This window comes from Salvelinus alpinus, chromosome 22 (assembly GCF_045679555.1).
Source record: "Salvelinus alpinus chromosome 22, SLU_Salpinus.1, whole genome shotgun sequence".
Lineage (NCBI taxonomy): Eukaryota > Metazoa > Chordata > Actinopteri > Salmoniformes > Salmonidae > Salvelinus > Salvelinus alpinus.
In genome coordinates this window covers 12,408,870-12,436,743 of record NC_092107.1, presented here as the reverse complement: position 1 = coordinate 12,436,743, position 27,874 = coordinate 12,408,870, and the positions used below count along the sequence as shown (strand labels likewise).

General features: G+C 45.4%; 1 protein-coding gene across 4 annotated transcripts in view; it reads left to right on the top strand.

Moving 5' to 3' along the window:
- The window catches only part of LOC139549749 (limbic system-associated membrane protein-like), a 1,088,465-nt gene that overhangs the window by 1,010,326 nt on the left and 50,265 nt on the right, over nucleotides 1-27,874 (top strand). The window lies entirely within an intron of this gene.

The window sequence follows — 27,874 nt, the reverse complement described above, 5'->3', positions numbered from 1 at the left end:
AGACTACTGCAACACCGTTCCCCCTGCCATAACCCCTCACACTAGACTACTGCCATAACCCCTCACTGTAGACAACTGCAACACCGTTCCCCCTGCCATAACCCCTCACACTAGACTACTGCCATAACCCCTTACAATAGACTACTGCCATACCGTTCCCCCTGCCATAACCCCTTACACTAGACTACTGCCATAACCCCTTACACTAGACTACTGCCATAACCCCTCACTGTAGACTACTGCCATAACCCCTTACACTAGACTACTGCCATAACCCCTTACACTAGACTACTGCAATAACCCCTCACTGTAGACTACTGCCATAACCCCTTACACTAGACTACTGCCATAACCCCTTACACTAGACTACTGCAACACCGTTCCCCCTGCCATAACCCCTTATACTAGACTACTGCCATAACCCCTTACACTAGACTACTGCCATAACCCCTTACACTAGACTACTGCAACACCGTTCCCCCTGCCATAACCCCTCACACTAGACTACTGCCATAACCCCTCACACTAGACTACTGCAATACCGTTCCCCCTGCCATAACCCCTCACTGTAGACTACTGCCATAATCCCTCACACTAGACTACTGCAACACCATTTCCCCTGCCATAACCCCTCACTGTAGACTACTGCAACACCGTTCCCCCTGCCATAACCCCTCACTGTAGACTACTGCCATAATCCCTCACACTAGACTACTGCAATACCGTTCCCCCTGCCATAACCCCTCACTGTAGACTACTGCCATAATCCCTCACACTAGACTACTGCAACACCGTTCCCCCTGCTATAACCCCTCACTGTAGACTACTGCCATAATCCCTCACACTAGACTACTGCAACACCGTTCCCCCTGCCATAACCCCTCACACTAGACTACTGCCATAATCCCTCACACTAGACTACTGCAACACCGTTCCCCCTGCCATAACCCCTCACACTAGACTACTGCAACACCGTTCCCCCTGCCATAACCCCTTACACTAGACTACTGCCATAACCCCTTACACTAGACTACTGCCATAACCCCTTACACTAGACTACTGCAACACCGTTCCCCCTGCCATAACCCCTCACACTAGACTACTGCCATAACCCCTCACTGTAGACAACTGCAACACCGTTCCCCCTGCCATAACCCCTCACACTAGACTACTGCCATAACCCCTTACACTAGACTACTGCCATAACCCCTTACACTAGACTACTGCCATACCGTTCCCCCTGCCATAACCCCTTACACTAGACTACTGCCATAACCCCTTACACTAGACTACTGCCATAACCCCTCACTGTAGACTACTGCCATAACCCCTTACACTAGACTACTGCCATAACCCCTTACACTAGACTACTGCAATAACCCCTCACTGTAGACTACTGCCATAACCCCTTACACTAGACTACTGCCATAACCCCTTACACTAGACTACTGCAACACCGTTCCCCCTGCCATAACCCCTTATACTAGACTACTGCCATAACCCCTTACACTAGACTACTGCCATAACCCCTTACACTAGACTACTGCAACACCGTTCCCCCTGCCATAACCCCTCACACTAGACTACTGCCATAACCCCTCACACTAGACTACTGCCATAACCCCTTACACTAGACTACTGCCATAACCCCTCACTGTAGACAACTGCAACACCGTTCCCCCTGCCATAACCCCTTACACTAGACTACTGCCATAACCCCTTACACTAGACTACTGCAATAACCCCTTACACTAGACTACTGCAACACCATTTCCCCTGCCATAACCCCTCACTGTAGACTACTGCAACACCGTTCCCCCTGCCATAACCCCTCACACTAGACTACTGCCATAACCCCTTACACTAGACTACTGCAACACCATTTCCCCTGCCATAACCCCTCACTGTAGACTACTGCAACACCGTTCCCCCTGCCATAACCCCTCACACTAGACTACTGCCATAACCCCTTACACTAGACTACTGCCATACCGTTCCCCCTGCCATAACCCCTCACACTAGACTACTACCATAACCCCTCACACTAGACTACTGCCATAACCCCTCACACTAGACTACTGCAATACCGTTCCCCCTGCCATAACCCCTCACACTAGACTACTGCCATAACCCCTCACACTAGACTACTGCCATAACCCCTTACACTAGACTACTGCCATAACCCCTCACTGTAGACAACTGCAACACCGTTCCCCCTGCCATAACCCCTTACACTAGACTACTGCAATAACCCCTTACACTAGACTACTGCAACACCATTTCCCCTGCCATAACCCCTCACTGTAGACTACTGCAACACCGTTCCCCCTGCCATAACCCCTCACACTAGACTACTGCCATAACCCCTTACACTAGACTACTACCATAACCCCTCACACTAGACTACTGCCATAACCCCTTACACTAGACTACTGCCATAACCCCTCACTGTAGACAACTGCAACACCGTTCCCCCTGCCATAACCCCTCACACTAGACTACTGCCATAACCCCTCACACTAGACTACTGCCATAACCCCTTACACTAGACTACTGCCATAACCCCTCACTGTAGACAACTGCAACACCGTTCCCCCTGCCATAACCCCTTACACTAGACTACTGCCATAATCCCTCACACTAGACTACTGCAACACCATTTCCCCTGCCATAACCCCTCACTGTAGACTACTGCAACACCGTTCCCCCTGCCATAACCCCTCACACTAGACTACTGCCATAACCCCTCACACTAGACTACTGCCATAACCCCTCACTGTAGACTACTGCAACACCGTTCCCCCTGCCATAACCCCTCACACTAGACTACTGCAATAACCCCTCACTGTAGACTACTGCCATAACCCCTTACACTAGACTACTGCCATAACCCCTTACACTAGACTACTGCCATAACCCCTTACACTAGACTACTGCCATAACCCCTTACACTAGACTACTGCCATAACCCCTTACACTAGACTACTGCAACACCGTTCCCCCTGCCATAACCCCTCACACTAGACTACTGCCATAACCCCTCACTGTAGACAACTGCAACACCGTTCCCCCTGCCATAACCCCTCACACTAGACTACTGCCATAACCCCTTACACTAGACTACTGCCATAACCCCTCACACTAGACTACTGCCATAACCCCTTACACTAGACTACTGCAACACCGTTCCCCCTGCCATAACCCCTTACACTAGACTACTGCCATAACCCCTTACACTAGACTACTGCCATAACCCCTTACACTAGACTACTGCAACACCGTTCCCCCTGCCATAACCCCTCACACTAGACTACTGCCATAACCCCTCACTGTAGACAACTGCAACACCGTTCCCCCTGCCATAACCCCTCACACTAGACTACTGCCATAACCCCTTACACTAGACTACTGCCATAACCCCTTACACTAGACTACTGCCATACCGTTCCCCCTGCCATAACCCCTTACACTAGACTACTGCAATAACCCCTCACTGTAGACTACTGCCATAACCCCTTACACTAGACTACTGCCATAACACCTTACACTAGACTACTGCAACACCGTTCCCCCTGCCATAACCCCTTATACTAGACTACTGCCATAACCCCTTACACTAGACTACTGCCATAACCCCTTACACTAGACTACTGCAACACCGTTCCCCCTGCCATAACCCCTCACACTAGACTACTGCCATAACCCCTCACACTAGACTACTGCCATAACCCCTTACACTAGACTACTGCCATAACCCCTCACTGTATACAACTGCAACACCGTTCCCCCTGCCATAACCCCTTACACTAGACTACTGCCATAACCCCTTACACTAGACTACTGCAATAACACCTTACACTAGACTACTGCAACACCATTTCCCCTGCCATAACCCCTCACTGTAGACTACTGCAACACCGTTCCCCCTGCCATAACCCCTCACACTAGACTACTGCCATAACCCCTTACACTAGACTACTGCCATACCGTTCCCCCTGCCATAACCCCTCACACTAGACTACTGCCATAACCCCTCACACTAGACTACTGCCATAACCCCTCACACTAGACTACTGCAATACCGTTCCCCCTGCCATAACCCCTCACACTAGACTACTGCAACACCGTTCCCCCTGCCATAACCCCTCACACTAGACTACTGCCATAACCCCTCACACTAGACTACTGCCATAACCCCTCACACTAGACTACTGCAATACCGTTCCCCCTGCCAAAACCCCTTACACTAGACTACTGCAACACCATTTCCCCTGCCATAACCCCTCACTGTAGACTACTGCCATAATCCCTCACACTAGACTACTGCAATACCGTTCCCCCTGCCATAACCCCTCACTGTAGACTACTGCCATAATCCCTCACACTAGACTACTGCAACACCATTTCCCCTGCCATAACCCCTCACTGTAGACTACTGCAACACCGTTCCCCCTGCCATAACCCCTCACTGTAGACTACTGCCATAATCCCTCACACTAGACTACTGCAATACCGTTCCCCCTGCCATAACCCCTCACTGTAGACTACTGCCATAATCCCTCACACTAGACTACTGCAACACCGTTCCCCCTGCTATAACCCCTCACTGTAGACTACTGCCATAATCCCTCACACTAGACTACTGCAACACCGTTCCCCCTGCCATAACCCCTCACACTAGACTACTGCCATAATCCCTCACACTAGACTACTGCAACACCGTTCCCCCTGCCATAACCCCTCACACTAGACTACTGCAACACCGTTCCCCCTGCCATAACCCCTTACACTAGACTACTGCCATAACCCCTTACACTAGACTACTGCCATAACCCCTTACACTAGACTACTGCAACACCGTTCCCCCTGCCATAACCCCTCACACTAGACTACTGCCATAACCCCTCACTGTAGACAACTGCAACACCGTTCCCCCTGCCATAACCCCTTACACTAGACTACTGCCATAACCCCTTACACTAGACTACTGCCATAACCCCTTACACTAGACTACTGCCATACCGTTCCCCCTGCCATAACCCCTTACACTAGACTACTGCCATAACCCCTTACACTAGACTACTGCCATAACCCCTCACTGTAGACTACTGCCATAACCCCTTACACTAGACTACTGCCATAACCCCTTACACTAGACTACTGCAATAACCCCTCACTGTAGACTACTGCCATAACCCCTTACACTAGACTACTGCCATAACCCCTTACACTAGACTACTGCAACACCGTTCCCCCTGCCATAACCCCTTATACTAGACTACTGCCATAACCCCTTACACTAGACTACTGCCATAACCCCTTACACTAGACTACTGCAACACCGTTCCCCCTGCCATAACCCCTCACACTAGACTACTGCCATAACCCCTCACACTAGACTACTGCAATACCGTTCCCCCTGCCATAACCCCTCACTGTAGACTACTGCCATAATCCCTCACACTAGACTACTGCAACACCATTTCCCCTGCCATAACCCCTCACTGTAGACTACTGCAACACCGTTCCCCCTGCCATAACCCCTCACTGTAGACTACTGCCATAATCCCTCACACTAGACTACTGCAATACCGTTCCCCCTGCCATAACCCCTCACTGTAGACTACTGCCATAATCCCTCACACTAGACTACTGCAACACCGTTCCCCCTGCTATAACCCCTCACTGTAGACTACTGCCATAATCCCTCACACTAGACTACTGCAACACCGTTCCCCCTGCCATAACCCCTCACACTAGACTACTGCCATAATCCCTCACACTAGACTACTGCAACACCGTTCCCCCTGCCATAACCCCTCACACTAGACTACTGCAACACCGTTCCCCCTGCCATAACCCCTTACACTAGACTACTGCCATAACCCCTTACACTAGACTACTGCCATAACCCCTTACACTAGACTACTGCAACACCGTTCCCCCTGCCATAACCCCTCACACTAGACTACTGCCATAACCCCTCACTGTAGACAACTGCAACACCGTTCCCCCTGCCATAACCCCTCACACTAGACTACTGCCATAACCCCTTACACTAGACTACTGCCATAACCCCTTACACTAGACTACTGCCATACCGTTCCCCCTGCCATAACCCCTTACACTAGACTACTGCCATAACCCCTTACACTAGACTACTGCCATAACCCCTTACACTAGACTACTGCCATAACCCCTCACTGTAGACTACTGCCATAACCCCTTACACTAGACTACTGCCATAACCCCTTACACTAGACTACTGCAATAACCCCTCACTGTAGACTACTGCCATAACCCCTTACACTAGACTACTGCCATAACCCCTTACACTAGACTACTGCAACACCGTTCCCCCTGCCATAACCCCTTATACTAGACTACTGCCATAACCCCTTACACTAGACTACTGCCATAACCCCTTACACTAGACTACTGCAACACCGTTCCCCCTGCCATAACCCCTCACACTAGACTACTGCCATAACCCCTCACACTAGACTACTGCCATAACCCCTTACACTAGACTACTGCCATAACCCCTCACTGTAGACAACTGCAACACCGTTCCCCCTGCCATAACCCCTTACACTAGACTACTGCCATAACCCCTTACACTAGACTACTGCAATAACCCCTTACACTAGACTACTGCAACACCATTTCCCCTGCCATAACCCCTCACTGTAGACTACTGCAACACCGTTCCCCCTGCCATAACCCCTCACACTAGACTACTGCCATAACCCCTTACACTAGACTACTGCCATACCGTTCCCCCTGCCATAACCCCTCACACTAGACTACTACCATAACCCCTCACACTAGACTACTGCCATAACCCCTCACACTAGACTACTGCAATACCGTTCCCCCTGCCATAACCCCTCACACTAGACTACTGCCATAACCCCTCACACTAGACTACTGCCATAACCCCTTACACTAGACTACTGCCATAACCCCTCACTGTAGACAACTGCAACACCGTTCCCCCTGCCATAACCCCTTACACTAGACTACTGCAATAACCCCTTACACTAGACTACTGCAACACCATTTCCCCTGCCATAACCCCTCACTGTAGACTACTGCAACACCGTTCCCCCTGCCATAACCCCTCACACTAGACTACTGCCATAACCCCTTACACTAGACTACTACCATAACCCCTCACACTAGACTACTGCCATAACCCCTTACACTAGACTACTGCCATAACCCCTCACTGTAGACAACTGCAACACCGTTCCCCCTGCCATAACCCCTCACACTAGACTACTGCCATAACCCCTCACACTAGACTACTGCCATAACCCCTTACACTAGACTACTGCCATAACCCCTCACTGTAGACAACTGCAACACCGTTCCCCCTGCCATAACCCCTTACACTAGACTACTGCCATAACCCCTTACACTAGACTACTGCAATAACCCCTTACACTAGACTACTGCAACACCATTTCCCCTGCCATAACCCCTCACTGTAGACTACTGCAACACCGTTCCCCCTGCCATAACCCCTCACACTAGACTACTGCCATAACCCCTTACACTAGACTACTGCCATACCGTTCCCCCTGCCATAACCCCTCACACTAGACTACTGCCATAACCCCTCACACTAGACTACTGCCATAACCCCTCACACTAGACTACTGCAATACCGTTCCCCCTGCCATAACCCCTCACACTAGACTACTGCAACACCGTTCCCCCTGCCATAACCCCTCACACTAGACTACTGCCATAACCCCTCACACTAGACTACTGCCATAACCCCTCACACTAGACTACTGCAATACCGTTCCCCCTGCCAAAACCCCTTACACTAGACTACTGCAACACCATTTCCCCTGCCATAACCCCTCACTGTAGACTACTGCCATAATCCCTCACACTAGACTACTGCAATACCGTTCCCCCTGCCATAACCCCTCACTGTAGACTACTGCCATAATCCCTCACACTAGACTACTGCAACACCATTTCCCCTGCCATAACCCCTCACTGTAGACTACTGCAACACCGTTCCCCCTGCTATAACCCCTCACTGTAGACTACTGCAACACCGTTCCCCCTGCCATAACCCCTTACACTAGACTACTGCCATAACCCCTCACTGTAGACTACTGCAACACCGTTCCCCCTGCCATAACCCCTCACACTAGACTACTGCAACACCGTTCCCGCTGCCATAACCCCTCACACTAGACTACTGCAACACTATTCCCCCTGCCATAACCTCTCACACTATTTTGCCAATTGGCCTGGACCCTTTTACTGCCTTACCGGAGCCCTGCCAATCCAACACGACTGGTCTGCCGACGTAACCATCCGAGGGGGCTACAACAGACTTCTTCCGTAGCGACATCCCCCCTAAGGCCTTTCTGCTAGCCCCGGCCCGCTAGCTGTCTGAATCGCCGTGTCTCCAGCTCGCCTAGCCTCCTACTGGTCCCTATGATCACTCGGCTACGCATGCCTCTCCCTAATGTCAATATGTCTTGTCCATTGCTGTTTGGTTAGTGATTATTGTCTTATTTCACTGTAGAGACTACAGCCCTGCTCAATATGCCTTAGCTAGCCCTTTTGTTTCACCTCCCACACATGAGGTGACCTCATCTGGTCTAAATGATGTCTCTAGAGACAAAACCTCTCTCATCGTCACTCAATGCCTAGGTTTACCTCCACTGTATTCACATCCTACCATACCCTTGTCTGTACATTATGCCTTGAATCTAGTCTTCCGTGCCCAGAAACCTGTTCCTTTTACTCTGTTCTGAACGCACTAGACAACCAGTTCTTATAGCCTTTAGCCGTACCCTTATCATACTCCTCCTCTGTTCCTCTGGAGATGTAGAGGTTAATCCAGACCCTGCAGCGCCTAGCTCCACTCCCATTCCCCAGGCGCTCTCATTTGTTGATTTCTCTAACCATAAAAGCCTTGGTTTCATGCATGTTAACATTAGAAGCCTCCTCCCTAAGTTTGTTTTACTCACTGCTTTAGCACACTCTGCCAACCTGGATGTCCTAGCCGTGTCTGAATTGTGGCTTAGGAAGGCCACCAAAAATCCTGAAATTTCCATCCCTAACTATAACATTTTCCGACAAGATAGAACTGCCAAAGGGGGCGGAGTTGCAATCTACTGCAGAGACAGCCTGCAGAGTTCTGTCATACTATCCAGGTCTGTGCCCAAACAATTCGAGCTTCTACTTCTAAAAATCCACCTTTCCAGAAACAAGTCTCTCACCGTTGCCGCTTGTTATAGACCACCTTCTGCCCCCAGCTGTGCCCTGGACACCATATGTGAATTGATTTCCCCACATCTATCTTGAGAGCTCGTAATGTTAGGTGACCTAAACTGGGACATGCTTAACACCCCGGCCGTCCTACAATCTAAATTAGGTGCTCCCAATCTCACACAAATGATCAATGAACTTACCAGGTACAACCACAAATCTGTAAACCCGGGCACCCTCATAGATATATTCCTGACCAATCTGCCCTCTAAATACACTTCTGCTGTTTTGAACCAGGATCTCAGTGATCACTTCCTCATTGCCTGCGTCCGTAATGGGTCTGCGGTCAAACGACCACCCCTCATCACTGTCAAACGCTCCCTAAAACACTTCAGCGAGCAGGCCTTTCTAATCGACCTGGCCCGGGTATCCTGGAAGGATATTGACCTCATTCCGTAAGTAGAGGATACCTGGTTATTCTTTAAAAAGTGCTTTCCTCACCATCTTAAATAAGCATGCCCCATTCAAAAAATGTAGAACCAGGAACAGATATAGCCCTTGGTTCACTCCAGACCTGACTGCCCTTGACCAGCACAAAAACATCCTGTGGCGTACTGCATTAGCATCAAATAGCCCCTGCGATATGCAACTTTTCAGGGAAGTTAGGAACCAATATACACAGGCAGTTAGGAAAGCAAAGACGAGCTTTTTCAAACATAAATTTGCATCCTGTAGCACAAACTCCCAAATATTCTGCACTGAGCCTAGGAAACACTGTCACCACTGATAAATGCGCGATAATTGATAATTTCAATAAGCATTTTTCTAAGGCTGGCCATGCTTTCCACCTGGCTACCCCTACCCCGGTCAACAGCCCTGCACCCCCCACAGCAACTTGCCCACACCTCCCCCATTTCTCCTTCACCCAAATCCAGATAGCTCATGTTCTGAAAGAGCTGCAAAATCTGGACCCCTACAAATCAGCTGGGCTAGACAATCTGGACCCTCTCTTTCTAAAATTATCCGCCGCAATTGTTGCAACCCCTATTACCAGCCTGTTCAATCTCTCTTTCGTATCGTCTGAGATCCCCAAAGATTGGAAAACTGCCGCGGTCATCGCCCTCTTCAAAGGGGAGACACTCTAGACCCAAATGGCTACAGACATATATCTATTCTACCCTGCCTTTCTAAGGCCTTCGAAAGCCAAGTTAACAAGCAGATCACTGACCATTTCGAATCCCACTGTACCTTCTCCGCTATGCAATCTGGTTTCCGAGCTGGTCACGGGTGCACATGCAAAGAGGACTCGTTCCACAAAATAGGTGAAGGGAACTGGAAAAAGAGTTCAGTCCTCATTCAAAGGCAAGAGCACTGTGAACAGAGTTCTTTAGCTTTTCTTTTTTACCCCAGAGTTCACTTTGAAGAGGACTATATGTGAAAACACCCTTAAACTCCTTAGCTTATGAATTGCTTCATGTATTATTTGAATGGTTTGTACTGTACTATGTACTAGGGCTGCAGTGTATACTTGCCTCTTTCTTTTTTACTCATGTTTCTTCTTTTTTTGCATCGGTTTATTGGATAGAGATGCTTCCCATTGTGTAGCAGCAGCTCCTCTTCCTTGGAAACATCACTTAGCCGCCGGCAATCTCATTAGCTTGACTGTACCGATGGGTGTCTGTGACCGTGTCCTCAGGTGGCTGTTGTTTGGAGGCTGAGCGAGCTAGTTATTAAAAGGATATAATATTGAAATGAACATTGTTTCATCTGCTATTTCCCTCAGTGCTTGAATTGGGACGGTGCACACTGGTACAAAGTGCCGGCAACTCAAATGTTCCATTTTGAATACCAGAACCTATATTGGCACTAAAATATAAAAGCTATGATTCATCCATTCGGTACAGGCCACAGCGGAGAGTTGTTGTTCTTGTCGTTTCACTCGGGAGACACACAAATAGTGTCATAGAGGGATCAGAGCCTCAACAGTTGACTCTGTGATCTAAAGTGATCCGTCTTATCTGAAGGGGATGGGCAACGACAGCCATAGACTTTTATCGGTGTCAACCTCCACCGGTCTACTTTGTGAAGACAGCAGACCGGCCTATTGCCAAAGGCAAGAAATCATTTTATCACCAAAAGCACAGTGAGGAAACGATGGCTACAAGGGTGGCTAAGAGGTTTACAACAAGCTGACACATACCCCGTAGTTTGGTGGCTTTGTTTTCGTATTTCCTGTCTTGTGAATGCAGCGCCTGCTATTGGTGGGAGGGATGGCTAGGTGCCAAAGCCTGTCAGGACCCTGGCAGAGTGATATTATAAATTCTTCACACTTCAAGAGTTTAGCTACTTTATCTGACATGTAATGGCCATTTGGTCACTTGACAGGCGTATAAGAGGGTAGAAGTTCACCCCAGCGCTTGATTTTCATATGCCCCCTATGAAAGTTCACGACAATTGCTTTGTGGCTAAAGGAATGACGTAGAAGCTGTTCAACTGCAAAAAAACGAATTGCTTTTTGTTTTGAGAGTGGGTGGCACCCGCCTGACAGAAGCCGCAATGCCAGAAGGCGCAGATAATTGAAACACTTGTTTGCGTTGGAGGAGTGCGAGGGCCCTTGCAGTTTGTCTGTGTGGCATATGTTTATACAGTTTTGATGTGCTTTCTTGATCATTGCAGGGTACTGAATACAGCATGTGGTAATGAATGCCAGCTAACAACGAAAGCATTTCACATCTTGTCAGGCATTTTCCCTGTATACAGTATGTATATAGTGCTATTTCTATTTTATTTAACTAGTCCTGCATGTTGGCGCTCAAAGCCTAAAATTGTCACTGTACCCTGCAATCACACCTGCAGATAATAATGTACCCTGTACATGTGACTATTAAACAATCCGAATCTGAATCTGTGGTGTAATGTAGCTACAGTTGATGTCGGAAGTTTACATACACTCGTTTTTCAACCACTCCACAAATTTCTTGTTAACAAACTATATAGTTTTGGCAAGTCGGTTAGGACATCTACTTTGTGCATAACACAAGTCATTTTTCCAACAATTGTTTACAGACAGATTATTTCAATTATAATTCAGTGTATCACAATTCCAGTGGGTCAGAAGTTTACATACACTAAGTTGACTGTGCCTTTAAACAGCTTGGAAAATTCCAGAAAATTATGTCATGGTTTAGAAGCTTCTGATAGACTAATTGACATCATTTGAGTCAATTGGAGGTGTACCTGTGGATGTATTTTAAGGCCTACCTTCAAACTCAGTGCCTCTTTGCTTGACATCATGGGAAAATCAAAATAAATCAGCCAAGACCTCAGAAAAAAATTGTAGACCTCCACAAGTCTGGTTCATCCTTGGGAGCAATTTCCAAACGCCTGAAGCTACCACGTTCATCTGTACAAACAACAGTACGCAAGTATGAACACCATTAGACCACGCAGCCGTCATACCGCTCAGGAAGGAGACGCGTTCTGTCTCCTAGAGATGAACGTACTTTGGTGCGAAAAGTGCAAATCAATCCCAGAACAACAGCAAAGGACCTTGAGAAGATGCTGGAGGAAACAGGTACAAAGTATCTATATCCACAGTAAAACGAGTCCTATATCGACATAACCTGAAAGGCCGCTCAGCAAGGAAGAAGCCACTGCTCCAAAACCGCCATAAAAAAGCCAGACTACTGTTTGCAACTGCACATGGGGACGAAGATCGTACTTTTTGGAGAAATGTCCTCTGGTCTGATGAAACACAAAATAACTATTTATCCATAATGACCATCATTATGTTTGGAGGAAAAAGGGGAGGCTTGTAAGCCGAAGAACCACATCCCAACCGTGAAGCACGGGGGTGGCAGCATCATGTTGTGGGGGTGCTTTGCTGCAGGAGGGACTGGTGCACTTCACAAAATAGATGGCATCATGAGGCAGGAAAATTATGTGGATATATTGAAGCAACATCTCAAGACATTAGTCAGGAAGTTAAAGCTTGGTCGCAAATGGGTCTTCCAAATGGACAATGACCCCAAGCATACTTCCAAAGTTGTGGCAAAATGGCTTAAGGACAACAACGTCAAGGTATTGGAGAGGCCATCACAAAGCTCTGACCTCAATCCTATAGAAAATGTGTGGGCAGAACTGATAAAGCGTGTGCGAGCAAGTAGGCCTACAAACCTGACTCAGTTACACCAGCTCTGTCAGGAGGAATGGGCCAAAATTCACCCCTTATTGTGGGAAACTTGTGGAAGGCTATCCGAAACGTTTGACCCATGTTAAACAATTTAAAGGCAATGCTACCAAATACTAATTGAGTGTATGTAAACTTCTGACCCACTGGGAATGTGATGAAAGAAATAAAAGCTGAAATAAATCATTCTCTCTGCTGTTATTCTGACATTTCACATTCTTAAAATAAAGTGGTGATCCTAAGACAGGGAATCTTTTCTGCGATTAAATGTCAGGAATTGTGAAAAACTGAGTTTAAATATATTTGGCTAAGGTGTATGTAAACTTCCGATTTCAACTGTTCAACAACTTTGATTGCAGACTTGGTAATATGCAGCTGTCTGGAACCCAAAGACAAAAATAGACTAGAATTCTTGGGGTAACACTTTATGACGTTTTCCATAAGCCTTTATCTGTTGACCAAATAAGTAAAGTTTGTCTTATACTTTCCCAGATATTTGTACTAGAGCAAGCAGTGTCAAGTAGAATACCCATCTGTCATGACCACGTACCTTTACCACAGCTGCTATTACTTTGACCTTTACCTCAGGGGTTGTCCCAAGTTTTGCTAAGTGTCTAGCTAACATAATTATTAGGCAACACTGCAGGGTCTGCATGAGCTCATTTGATTGCTCTTTTGCTGCTTTCCCCATCACTTCAAAGCTATCTGTAACAGGGGGATTTTAAAAAGTCTATTCTCTCAGACAGAGGAAAAAGGAGTAGCCGAGCAGCTTATGAAGCAGTAATTATGTTCAATGTGCAAGTGCTATTAAACTCATACAGTATAAATGACTAACATGTACTGAGCCATTTCATCCTCTGCCCTGAGCAGGCAAACAGGAAGAGATAAGGATCTAGCTGGATAGGTTGTATGTTAACAGTAAGGTGACCTCTGGAAATTGTGCGGTATGTATCTTTCATTTACATTTACAATGAAACACGCTTCAGTTCATTCATATGGTAAGGGGAAAGGGGGATACCTAGTCAGTTGTACAACTGAATGCATTCAACTGAAATGTGTCTTCCGCATTTAACCCAACCCCTCTGAATCAGAGAGGTGCATCGACATCAATCGACGTCTTCAGCGCCCGGGGAACAGTGGGTTAACTGCCTTGCTCAGGGGCAGAACAACAGATTTTGTCCTTGTCAGCTCGGGGATTCAATCCAGCAACCTTTCCACCCAATGCTCTAACCATCAGGATACCGTAGCTACTGTATATATTTTGTAGAGAGTGAACAAGATTGGTAGCTTCTTAAAACTTCTGGTTTTCCCAGTAAATGATGAAATGGAGATGAAACGTGTCACGAGAGCTTCCTGCCTTGGAAATGTGCTTCACACAGCATTGAGTGGATTGCATGATATTGGAGATCAATTGTAAGTGTTAGCAACCACCCCCCCAACCTCACTCTCTCTCTCTCTTTCTCTCTCTCGCTCTCTCTCTCGCTCTCGCCTTCCCTCCCGCCTGAGAACTCCAGCTGATCTTTAAGTTGCTGTATGTGCTCAAAGAGAAATGACAACCTGCTAATCCGTCAAGTGATTTGCCCTGAATGGCACGCCGCTCTCTGTGGGCTACCGACATTTCCTCCATCTTGTCTCCTGGGCACACCGTGCCTCTGCATGCACCTCTGCCAAATGCTACGTGTGTGTGTGTCTGTGACTCTGCTGATCTTTGCTCAATCACTGCTTTTTATTTGTGTGCCTTGCTGTTTTATTGAAAGATGCGTGTGCCTGCGTACGCATATGCGCATGTATGCATCAGTCAGTGTGCCCGCGTGTTTGCTTGCTTGCATGTATGTGTGCGTGTGTGTTTGTGGATCTGCCCATTGCTATATGGCTCCCTGCCTAAACTCTAATGCTGTTATATTTCTGCTAGAGCGAGGGTGACAGAATGAAGTTATATCGTCTGTCAGTTAGTGTTTTGATGAATAATAGAAGTGTCTTAGTGCTGTGGCGAATGAGAAATGTGTTTGGGTCAGTGTTGCTGTGCTGAGGGTGAGTTGTGTTTCCTGTCAGCAGCTGTTTGTGCCAGTGCTATTCCGGCCCGAGTCGGAAGTTCTGTAGAGGTTGCTTTCAGCACAGACTCTCTGCTTTGAGACACATTGCTGCATATTCAGATGTGTGCGTTTGTGTCTGTGGCTTAGGGTTGTGTGTGTGTGTGTGTGTGTGTGTGTGTGTGTGTGTGTGTGTGTGTGTGTGTGTGTGTGTGTGTGTGTGTGTGTGTGTGTGTGTGTGTGTGTGTGTGTGTGTGTGTGTGTGTGTGTGTGTGTGTGTGTGTGTGTGTGTGTGTGTGTGTGTGTGTGTGTGTGTGTGTTGGGGAAAGAGGTGTGAAATTGAACAGATGTTTCCCCTCCACCACCTGACATCCACTCCCATCCTCCCATCACATCATAATGCTTAGCTACTGCTGTGGTTTCATGGACCAGCAACTGCAGGCAGGAAGTTATGGGAGTCTGTTGGAGTCTTGTGGGGCTCGCTCCTGGTGTTCTGGACTTCATCTATTTGTGTAATTAAACCAGCAAAGCGTTGAGCGTTCCACAGAATCAAAGTTTATCTGCAGTAGAGGTAGGATTTGATATAGATGAAAGAAAAACACATTTTGATCTTGAGTGACACGTTTTTCTGAGAGTGCCGTTGCATTTTTGCTTTCATTAATATCAATCCATTTTTTCATCCCCTGTTTTTCTCTCGCTCTCTTCTCCCAGCTCTTTTTCATCCCACCCAAATGCTTTTCCTCACCAGCATGTCACCTGTGTTCTTTTGTTTATTATTCAGGACGTCATGGGAAACTCTGTATTCAAAGGCGAGGTTTAGACACCTTTGTTTTGTCACTCACTGTCAAGCTGCTAAGTGTAGTTCCCCCAAAGGCATATTCTTCTAGCTCTTATTGGTTCTGTAACTCATATGAAAGGGTGCCTGTGACCACCTGTCAACCTCTCAAGTGTCAATAGAGATTAGAATGGGCAGATGCCAGCCCTTAGAAGCTGGGCTGTATTGATATGGACGAGCTACAGAGGCAAGCGCTTTGTTGCTCGTCCTCTGTGGTTGTCGATGTGATCATGACTAGAGCCCAGTCAATCGAGAGAACAGCCCAAAGAGTTGCCGTACTATACTGTAAACAGAGAGCCATACCAGAACACCACCGAACAACCACGCATTGATTACTATAGTTAATCGTGTTCTACAGGAAAGCCGCTCAGTGTACGTTCCACAGCCGCATCAGCCTTCGGGAGAGGAATTGATGTGCAAACATGTTTTGAATGTGCCTGTCTCTCATTGTGAGGCTGAGCAGCTCTCTGCACAGGGGTGCCTTGTCTGGCCTTACAACGCCCAGTGCACTGGAGCTAATTCAACATTTAACTGACCGCTGTTTCCCCCCTATCACTGGGAGGAGGCCACTCACTGCACGAACGATTATCAAAAGACGTGTTCTTTCTCCATACATTTGGAGACCGGCGGGCTGCTATACCCAAAGCAAAGGATGCTAATGCTAATTGTGAGTCATCTGCAGTTCTGCTTCACACCAGCCCCGAGGACATGTGAGAGATTGGCCCTGAAGAAAGCGTCTCCCCTTGTCATCCTTGCGCAGAGTGATAACACTTGAGCCCTATTTCTCACCAGCCTCTTTTCACTGGCACACATTAAGTTGTTTTACCTGCAGCGTCGTTTTCCTCACGGCAGTGGAAGAGAAATGATACACAGACCTCGAACAAAATGAAAGACATCTCTCACACCCCGTGACTGACAGCAACAAACCCATTTAAATGCATTGGAAATATGCAGGGCGATTGTGGTCACTCGAATCCATTGGTTTCTTTCTCCACGCCGGGGTTACCACCTCAGATGCACAAAGAGGGCCAGTGTTTTGAACAAACAAGATTTCATGCTTGGAGCTGGTCGCCTTCTCTGTTAATGCTTTAATCTGTGCAAAATAACAAAATAAAATACAGCTGTCTTCCTGCATTGTTTGCTTTAAAAGTGGCAGCAAACAACAACCGCTAATGTGATTGAAGTATAGTCTGGCTAGAACGAAGATGGGGGAAGAAAAAGTCAAATTCAGAAAAGGCTTCTGAGTTATTCATGTTGTTGTCTGAGTGGGTGGAATTCTTCCATCTTAACAGTGACTTCCCCTTAAGTCAAATCTTATGGGGATTTTAGATGGCCCGTGGTGAGGGAAGACATCGATAGCGTTGCTGTGTTTTCAGGGTCCAGAGGGTACAGCTATAAGATAATAACAATCTCGAGGAGGGAGAGGAAGGGATTCACTTGAGAAGGATGAGTCAAGAAGACAAAAAGGCTTTATCAAGCCAACAGAGAACATTACACTTTATCGCGAGGCAGCTGGGGCTGTTAAAGAATGTAATATACATACATTAAGTAAATTAACTTCGAGGCCAGTCTGGGCAATGACAAATGTGTTAACAAACCTAATGATAGCAAGTGTTTGGACGGTAGCTTCTCAGTGATAATGAATAGTAGATTTGCTCATCTTCGCCAGTCATGTATTCAGTCAGTCATCCAGCCTGTAATGTAGGTGATTTTACTTCTACTGTGTGATTGGCTCAGAACACTTAACTTGATTAATCAACACTTTAGCCTGAACTCAGTGGCAGTGGTGATGAAAATAACCACTAGAAGGTTCCTACACACCCAGACTCAGTAGCACCTAGCTATCTACAGTGCCTTCGGAAAGTATTCAGACCCCTTGACTTTCTCCATATTTTGTTACGTTACAGCCTTATTCTAAAATTGATGAAATCGTTTTTTTCCCCCATCGTCAATCAACACACAATACCCCGTAATGACAAAGCAAAAATAGTTAAAAAAAAATAATATTACACTTACATAAGTATTCAGAACCTTTACTCAGTACTTTGTTGAAACACGTTTGGCAGCGATTACAGCATTGAGTCTTCTTGGGTATCACGCTACAAGATTGGCACAACCTGTATTTTGTGAGTTTCTCCCATTCTTCTCTGCAGATCCTCTCAAGCTCTGTCAGGTTGGATGGGGGGCGTCGCTGCATCTCTATTTTCAGGTCTCTCCAGAGATGTTCAATCGGGTTCTGGCTCTGGCTGGGCCAAAACAAGGACATTCAGAGACCTGTCCCGAAGCCACTCCTGCCTTTTCTTGGCTGTGTGCTTAGGGTCATTGTCCTGTTGGAAGGTGAACCTTCACCCCAGTCTGAGGTTCTCAGCGCTCTGGAGCAGGTTTTCATCAAGGATCTCTCTGTACTTTGCTCCTCTCATCTTTGCCTCAATCCTGACTCGATCCTGATCCTGAAAAACATCCCCACAGCATGATGCTGCCATCACCATGCTTCACCATAGGGATGCTGCCAGGTTTCCTCCAGACGTGACGCTTGGCATTCAGGCCAAGGAGTTCAATCTTGGTTATCATCAGACCAGAGAATCTTGTTTCTCATGGTTTGAGAGTCTTTAGGTGCCTTTTGGCAAACTCCAAGCAGGCTGTCATGTGCCTTTTACTGAGGAGTGTCTTCTGTCTGGCCACACTATCATAAAGTCCTGAATGGTGGAGTGCTGCAGCGATGGTTGTCCTTCTGGATAGTTCTCCCATCTTCATAGAGGATATCTAGAGCTCTGCCAGAGTGACCATCTGGTTCTTGGTCACATCCCTGACCAAGGCCCTTCCCCCCCAATTGCTCAGTTTGGCCGGGCGGCCAGCTCTAGGAAGAGTCTTGGTGGTTCCAAACTTCTTCCATTTAAGAATGATGGAGGCCACTGTATTCTTGGGGACCTTCAATGCTGCAGAAATGTTTTGGTACCCTTCCCCAGATCTGTACCTCGACTCAGTCCTGTCTCAAAGTTCTATGGACAATTCTTTCGACCTCATGGTTAGGTTTTTGCTCTGACATGCACTGTCAACTGTGGGGCCTTATATAGACAGGTGTGTGTGCCTTTCCAAATCATGTCCAATCAATTTAATTTACCACAATTTACCAATCAAGTTGTAGAAAAATCTCAAGCATGATCAATGGATACAGGATGCACTTGAGCACAATTTCGAGTCTCATAGCAAAGGGTCTGAATACTTATGTTAATGTATTTCTGTTTTAGTTTTTTTATGCATTTGCAAAACATTATAAAAACCTGTTTTTACTTTGTCATTATGGGGGTATTGTGTGTAGATTGATAAGGAAATAATACATTTTAGAATAAGGCTGTAACATAACAAAATGTGGAAAAGGGGAAGGGGTCTGAATACTTTCGAATGCACTGTAGTACTGTTAGTGGCAATGCAGTATATTGCCAGATTGAGACACGCAAACCAGAAAAGACCCGAACATTTGCTATAATGGTCTGTAATTACATTTGGAGTAGCATACATGTAGTATGCGAAGTAGGGAATGAGCTGTATGGTATCTGCTCTATAAACTGTGGTTGCCAGATGTGAATGAGGGAGGTAAGAGGTTTTAGGGAAGTGGGTGGGGATGTGAAGTCCATCAAAAGCCTTACCCAGAATGCAAAGAGAAGAATACTTAAATCTTTCTCAGACTGTAACATAAGCGGCTAAATGTAACACAATCACAGTTAGACATTTTGTTTCCATTTGTTGGAAAAACACAAAATATGCAAGTATAGGGAAACCATCTAATTTTGATGTAAATAATTATCCCTATGTCTGGGTCATGAGATGAGTGACAGACCTATAGACCACACAGCTCTGGGAAGCTTCTAGGAAGTGTCCTTGGGCACATCTGGGGCCCTTTCATTCATTTTGGAGACCTACACCACTTAATTCCCCTCCTACATGCTGAATGACATCAATGTAAACATGCCTGCTTCTCCACCCACATCTTGCAAGGCAAAGGGTTGCCTGTGGAACTCAGAGATGCTGAGATGAGCCTCAACGTGCTAAACACTTTTTTTGTTTGTTAGTTTTTTAGCCATTTGATTTGTGGCCAAGGAATATGATATGCAAATCCTTGTGAATAAAATCATGACACTGATGAAAATTCATAATATAACCTCCAGTGGGAGTTTTCACCACATTATCAGGTAGAATAATTCCTTATCATTATTTTTTTAATTATCTGAATAATCTAAAATAATTATGTTTTTGTAAATGCAATGTGTATTGACAAAGCCACAACTATTTCCTTTCCTGTACACCCACTCATCGCTTGTTGAATTACCATTTTCCAAGCCATTCCCCATCCAAGTCCTGCATGAGGGCGGCAGGTAAGCTAGTAGTTTGTGTTGGCCAGTAACCGAAAGTTTGCTGGTTCGAATACCTGAGCTGACAAGGTGAAAAATCTGTTGATGTGCCCTTGAGCAAGGCATTTAACCCTAATTTGCTCTGGAGGTGCTATACTACCCTGGCTGACCTGTAAAACAACAAATTTCACTGCACCTTTCCGGTGTGTGACAATACAACATATTATTGTATTTATATATTTTTTGTGTATCTCTCTCAGGCCTGGCAAACGCTCTCTGTGATGGCTTTATCAAACATGGCTACGCCGCTGGATGCTTCATTAGCCTGTGGCCTGAATGCTGAAGCCGTCCAGCTGCCACCACGGCGCAGGCTAGTAGGCTGGGTAATCAGCTCTGGATGCCTCGCCTCAGAGGACCCAGCCACTCGCTGGCTGGCGCCTCATACACAACAGTCTCCCATTAATAATGCAGCACGGGAGAGGGGCTGACAGCAGCCTTTGCAGCCTCTCAAACTAGTTCAAACGCAAGCACTGGCAACATGGAGAATAGGTGCCGGTGTCAGACACCTCGAAGAAGGTACGCCAGGATAATAGCAAGCCTCTCCTTCTCTCTCCTGGTAGAAACATTTCTCTTTGTAATTACTTTAGAAACAAGTAAAGTTAAAGGTGTGGGGGGGGGGGGGTGCGCAAGGGAGAGCGAGGCCCCCCTGGAGGATTAGGTGTCGCGTTGATGATAAATCCAATTCCCAGCGTTCTCAGGGGAAGATTAGGCTGATCAGCCTAGTGCCTGAGATCCCTGCTCCTGACTTCAATATGCACCCTGTCACGGTCTCCATTCAAAGCCCCATCACCGAAATGTAAATTGACATCAAAAAGGAACCCTTCATCGATCTAGGCACAGCACCTAGAAAAGAACGGTCGCTTCTCATATCTCTCAGATACTGATCGACGAGTGGCACCTTTGGGCTGTCTTGATGTTGGAAATGGGGCTACATTTATTCATAGTTTTTCTTATCACCTAAAGTGAATGGGGGAACAAGGCAGAGGTACAGAGGTACTAACCAATGGCAGTTTAAGGATGAGACTCTAGGCTCATAGACACGCTGCTTTGAGATGTAGTCAGCAGCAATGAAGAGATCCAATATTCCAGCCAGGACTGAACTGATCCCAGGACTGCTGACTGTAGCTGCCAGAGGAGGAAACAGGCTTGGTTCCAAATGAGATGTGATTTGTCACATTGTTATTCTCCACCCCACCACACAGCCTCCAGGTTCTCAGCTGTATTCTGCACCTGGAATATGAATTGTTATGGCACACTGGTTGTTAACTTTTTTAGAGATCTGTTCAACATGATATTTAAAAGGACTACCTATTTACCACTGAAGTTCGGCATTTTCAATAGGAGATCCAGACTTCTTTTCAAAATAAAATCAAGGTTTTGACTATAAGGGGTTAACATAATATCAGAATTCTTAGACCTGGTATCTCCCGTTAGTTTTGGTAGAGAGATGTGCCCGTTTTACTGTGTGGACAGTGTGCCAGCTATTATTGTACATACTTAATATTTGATTTTGGTCAAACGCTGCTTATTGCCTTCTCACTCTGAAAAAGTAGAGAGAACAAAATAGAAGTCACCGGTTCTAGGAGTTTTACCCTGTGAAGTCCTTGTCTCTCTGCCACAGTTTCCCCTCCTGTTGACACATAAAGCACAGTACTGCCATGGTGATTAACGGCTCTCTTTGCACTGGACTCGGCGGTAGAAGTGCTTTAAATTGCGCTCCCGAATCCATCATAGAGCTGTTTGAGAGTTCTCTGAACCTCAAGTTCACCTTCAAACGACTGTCCCTCACATCACCGTCCCACACTGTCCCTCAGAGGATCAACACACACACCCCCACAAGCTGCTCCTGTACACACTGACACCACCAAATCGCACATTCGCATTGCACACGCACACGTGCTCTCTCACACACACGCACCATCAGAACAGTCACAGCTCCTACACACACAGTCCCTCTCATCACCAACCCATGTCATGACTATTACACAGTAATTTCTCGATCCCACACACACACACACACACACAACTCTTTCATCACTGATTCAATTTTTACTTCTGAAATGCATCTTCACCTTCCCAACATACAATGTCTCGCAAATTACATAGGCTATACAAAGAACTGCCACTTATGTGATTCACCAGACACCTGTAATTCCAGGATTTTTATATTGTATCTGTGCTGAGGTACTGTGTATATATATCACATTGTCTACGGGAAGGGAAAGTATGGATTGGTGCCATTGGTTGCATAATGTGTTCTGTTACAGTACAATTCTAATTCAATTCAATGTATAGAAGCATCCTGTTGCAGCTTCGCATGCTTGAGATATCGGGAGTGCGATACCTTGGGAATATAAGGTTATATATGACTTTTTTTTCTCCAAAAATGAGTTGGTCACATATAATGGATCTTTAGATGGTTCTACATGTCTGTAAAGTTAGATTTTTGAAAAAGTACATTTTAAGTGAAGAAAAAAAAAACTAGAAAGTTCTATCTGTATAAACCCATTTGAACTGGGCGCTATAAGGCTCTATCAGCTATCCAATCACATGCCTGAACAAATACAGACGGAGCAATCAGAACACGTCTTTGCCGTCTCTAAGTATGGTCTAGGTTAGTCTAGCAAGCAATAATGGGATACAAGCAAAAAAAAACAACACTGTCAGAAATCTTAAAAGTAAATAATGGTGTCACATCGTTGTTCGGTGATGACAGTAATTCGTCTCATGATCATAATACATGTCTTAATGTATTTGATTATGTGTTCTGACTCTCTCTTGGTAGAATAGTGTTATTCTGTCATTTATGTATTCAAATAGCTACAGTTTTATTAAAAACTGAACATGTCTAATTCAGAAGTGTCAGATAGAACCTTATGGTTGAACCCAAATTGATTTACAGATGTCTCAGGGTTTTGATACTCTGCACTTTAGATGCCTTTAAGGTGAGGACCTTAATGGGTTATAAAGAAGAATTCACTAAAAAACAGTTCTGAGATCTGTGATGTGAAAACGTTGATGCTCAATTGTTCAGAAGTGTGCTTTGTGCAGATAGAACCTTATAGTCCCAAGGTCACGAGTGTAAACTGGGCCTACTTTTAACATAATAACAGACAATACTTCAACTCTTCAACCCAACATCTATAAACACTGTAATGTCTTGCAGATGTTATTGTCAATTCTTCACATTCACAAACTGCATTTCCTGCTAGCATGATTATTCCCCAACCTCTCCAAGATACATTGGTTTTAAAAGTTGCACTTCTGTAAATAATCTTTCAGATATGGTTTAGACGCATGTCTAACGCAATTCGTTACCATAGAAACAATCTCAACCTTTTCTGGATGTAACAACAGTTACCCAAAGCAATCCAAACACCAGCGGCCTGTCTCAATTGATTACTATGATGGTTCCGGTCCAGGTTCACCTTGTTGTTGATGCATATGGTGTAATGGTGTGTGCCAGAAACCTCCTGGGTTGTGTCTGTAATCTATGGTCCATGGTCACTCCACTCCAGAGCCAGAGCTAGCGAGACAATGCTGGGCGAATCCTCAGTGTCTTCTCCCTCCAAGTGCGTTTAGGTTTAAGGATTTCTCCTGAGTGAACAAGGTTCTTATAAGAGGCGACAGGAGCATGTGGCCAGCGCAAAGCGATTACCAGTTTCCCCCGTCACTTTAAAGTGATATGCTGCATGTTCCACAGTCAATTCCCAGCTACCTGTGACAGCAAGAAATTGGCAATGCTGAGGCCCACAAAATGTTTTTTTTTCACTTGAAGTGAGCGAGTGCTTCAACGCCAGCCATCAACTGAAATAAAAATCAGCAACTTCAGAGTAATTTAACTGGTTGCTCTCTCAGTAATCATCTGGGTGACTGGTAGGTTTGTCTTGAGGCAATCTGTTGTAGTGTGTTGGGTGGCAACTTGGGGCAAATCTGTCCTGAAAAACTCACTTCCTCCTTGTCTAACCTGCAGGAAGACAGATTTCCACCCAGAAAATGTTTACTGCGAGCGTCGACACCTTTGTGATTAATTATTGGCCTGATAAAAAATTGCATTTATTCCATCGTGTGTATTATTTTGTGGCAGCCATGCATTTCACTGCATTATTAATATTCTTGTGCTTTCCACTCTTTCATAGTGAGAGAAAGCATGAATTCAAGCACGGAAAACCACTTTTTCTTGCAGTCACACATCAGGACCGTCTTGGTGTAATCTCATGGAACAGTGCCACACCTACCCCTTCCTCAGACAGAAAGCAATTAATGGAATATCTGTAAGCTCGTATATACCGTGGCTGAAATGGTGGGGGTATATGATGTACAGATGGATGGATCGTTCATTACCAACAACGCTCATTATTCCTCCCAATCTATGCACCTTTCAGATTTGGAGAAGAGGCATTTCGAGGGGTGTCAGATGTGTCCTTTAAACGTCGACTGCAGAACACATTTCTTTCTAGACCACAGCCATGCTTTAGTTTAGTACAAATCTTAGCTCTCGGTTTCTCCACGTTTTCATACAAGCAATCTTTCTTTGTTCATGTCACACTGTCAAGGCTGCGATGAGTGACTTTAATCATATACACTCAAAGGAATGTCGTACTTTACAAATCATCACTTCAACTGACGATGTTTCATTTTTTACGTACCCGAGATAGGGTTTCATGTTTTTCAGTTGAAGATATAGCCTGTAACAAAACTTAAATGCTTTGAATATGGAAAGTGTATAATCATAGCACTTATAATGTAATCAGAAAGTAACCTTAACTCAGGATGTAGAACTCTGCATAAACCATGTAACCATTAGGCTAATGTACGTGTGTTAAGTTAATTCATGCACGCGCACACAATTATGGAGATATTTGGAGCGCTATAACATTTAATGTATTAATAATCCTTTATTTATTAATCAAGGTAGCTCTCTGCCTTGGACCTGAAGACCGTTGCATTAGCAGAACACAAATAAATAACACAACACTGTTGTCGGGCAGAGCAGACTACTTTGTCTTGTTGCTATTCACTAGGTAACAAACAGTCTAACCTTTTACTGCATGTTTTACTGCTGTTGTCATGACTGTGTCCAGTAAAGACATTTATCACAAATTAAACTTAGCAGACCTTCAAACTTGAGAACTGCTGTACACTTCTGTTGGGCTTTGATTGGCAGAGCCAGGACTGGCTGGCTGAGAGCAGAGAGAAACCTTGGCTATTGTTCCAAGTCCAGACTGGGAGGTGAATAGCCTTTTATTTGGAATACACTCGATGGGGGTTTGATGGTGGACAGATGATGGGCAGGATGAAACGACCACTTTTGAATGCTTTTTTTAATTATTTATTTTTACAGCTGACACAGACAGACCACACAGCAACCCCAAGGTTGAAAGTAGAGGGCACTTTAGATATTAAAGGTGCACTATGCTGGAATCGCTCTGCCATTTCCTGGTTGCTAAAATTCTAATAGTTCACCTAATTTCAGTTTGTGACAAAACAACCAAGTATTTTGTAGAGAATCATTGTACCATCTAAACCGCTGTGAAATATATATTCAATAACCATAAATGTTTTATTTTCAGCTGTTTGAAGCTGGTGTACAAAACCAAAAGTACGAAAGTTAAGACTGGGAAGCATAGAAATAACGCACATAATACTGTGTCTTAGATTTGCTTTCAGTGAAAAAGAAGGATCTATAACTAACATGTCTATGCAAATTTGATCGGGTCGCCCAAAAAGTTAGAGTTGAAGTCGGAAGTTTAAATACACCTTAGCCAAATACATTTAAACTCAGTTTTTCACAATTCCTGACACTTAATTGTAGTAAAAATTCCCTGTCTTAGGTCAGTTAGGATCACCACTTTATTTTTAAGAATGTGAAATGTCAGAATAATAGTAGAGAGAATAATTTATTTCAGCTTTTATTTCTTTCATCACATTCCTAGTGGGTCAGAAGTTTACATACACTCAATTAGTATTTGGTAGCATTGCCTTAAACAATTTAAACTTGGGTCAAACATTTTGGGTAGCCTTCCACAAGCTTCCACAAGCTCCCTATAACTGAGTCAGGTTTGTAGGATCCTTGCACACACTTTTTCAGTTCTGCCCACAAATGTTCTATAGGATTGAGTTCAGGGCTCCAATACCTTGACTTTGTTGTCCTTAAGCCATTTTGCCACAACTTTGGAAGTATTGTTGGGGTCATTGTCCATTTGGAAGACCCATTTGTGACCAAGCTTTAACGTCCTGACTGATGTCTTGACATGTTGCTTCAATATATCCACATCATTTTCCTGCCTCATGATGTCATCTATTTTGTGAAGTGCACCAGTCCCTCCTGCAGCAAAGCACCCCCACAACATGATGCTGCCAGCCACGTGCTTCACGGTTGGGATGGTGTTCTTCGGCTTGCAAGCCTCTGGCTTTTTTATGGGGGTTTTGGAGCAGTGTTTTCTTCCTTGCTGAGCGGCCTTTCAGGTTATGTCGATATAGGACTCGTTTTACTGTGGATATAGATACGTTTGTACCTGTTTCCTCCAGCATCTTCACAAGGTCCTTTGCTGTTGTTCTGGGATTGATTTGCACGTTTCACACCAAAGTACGTTAATCTCTAGGAGACAGAACGCGTCTCCTTCCTGAGCAGTATGACGGCTGCGTGGTCCCATGGTGTTTATACTTGCGTACTATTGTTTGTACAATTGAGTTTGTTAACAAGAAATTTTTGGAGTGGTTGAAAAACGAGTTTTAATGACTCCAACCTAAGTGTATGTAAACTTCCGACTTCAACTGTACATATTGCAGCGTTAGGCTTATACAATTTAAAAATAGAGCTTATCAATCAAGCTTGGAGTGTATTCATAGAAACGTCAGATGCAACTCACAACCTCTTCAGAGCCACTCAGAATGTGGAGCGGATGGTCATTGTAGTTATCAACCTCTTAACTTTCCAGACAAGTAATACTGTAAATAAGCAATTTCAACAGTATTACGATTCATACCAAGACTTGAGTGGTCTTCTTATACAAGATGACAGGTGCTTTGTCAAGTCTTGGTAATTAGAGGCCTCTGTGCCAGGGCAATCTAACCTTTAGCACTCCCTCAAGGCCACAAGCAGCAGAGAGAGCGCTATTGCAAAGGCCTCATAGGGTCCACTGAGAGGTCTGTGCTAATAGAG